Source organism: Dreissena polymorpha, chromosome 16 (assembly GCF_020536995.1).
Source record: "Dreissena polymorpha isolate Duluth1 chromosome 16, UMN_Dpol_1.0, whole genome shotgun sequence".
NCBI classification, from domain to species: Eukaryota; Metazoa; Mollusca; class Bivalvia; order Myida; family Dreissenidae; genus Dreissena; species Dreissena polymorpha.
In genome coordinates, this window is record NC_068370.1 from 3,514,535 (window position 1) to 3,515,507 (window position 973).

The window sequence follows — 973 nt, forward strand, 5'->3', positions numbered from 1 at the left end:
TTATTTGTAGTCTATTTGTTGCCATAGCAACCAGATTTTTTGACGTATCACAAAATAAAATGACGTGCATAATGTCCATATTGCCATCTATCCATGTTTCAAGTTTCATGTAAAATATTAAGAACTTTTAAAGTTATCGCAGGATCCAGAAAAAAACACCATTTTCAGCAGTATTTCTAGTCTATTTGTTGCCATAGCAACCAAAAAATTTGACGTAGGAACAACATGAAATGACGTGCATAATGTCCATATTGCCATCTATCCATGTTTCAAGTTTCATGAAAAAATATTAAGAACTTTTAGAGTTATCACAGGATCCAGAAAAAAACTCCATTTTCAGCAGTATTTCTAGTCTATTTGTTGCCAAAGCAACCACAATTTTTGACGTAAGAACAAAATGAAATGACGTGCATAATGTCCAGCGAGTTATCGCAGGATCCAGAAAAGTGTGACGGACTGACGGATACAAAACCCTAAGTTCCCTCCGGTGAAACTGGTAGGGGACTAAAAAAACTTTTTTACCAAGTTTGTGGATAATGAATGTTGCTTTTTGAGTGTCCACATGCTTTCTCTTTAATTTGACGTAGTAACCTTGATATTTATCCCATATGCCCTGTTTCAAACTCAACCATATATTGTAATAGGGCAAAGGTCCTTACCAAGTTTCTTGATAATTGGATAATGAATGTGGCCTCTAGAGCATTCCTCAGCTTTTTCTTGAATTAGTATCCTAGCTTTTGACACCACATGGCCCAGTTTTGAACTCGGCCAAAATATCATTGGGAAAGAAGGCATGAACAAGTGTCATGAAGGGCAATAAATGTTGCCTTTATAGTATTCACAAGGCAAATAATGACACAGCATTAAGCATGACGTATAAATGATTGTTACAAGCTTCGAACTGTTCACTTACAAATAGGGCCAAGTTTATAAAGAAAATCTTGATAAATATTGATGTCAAAACATAAATTCA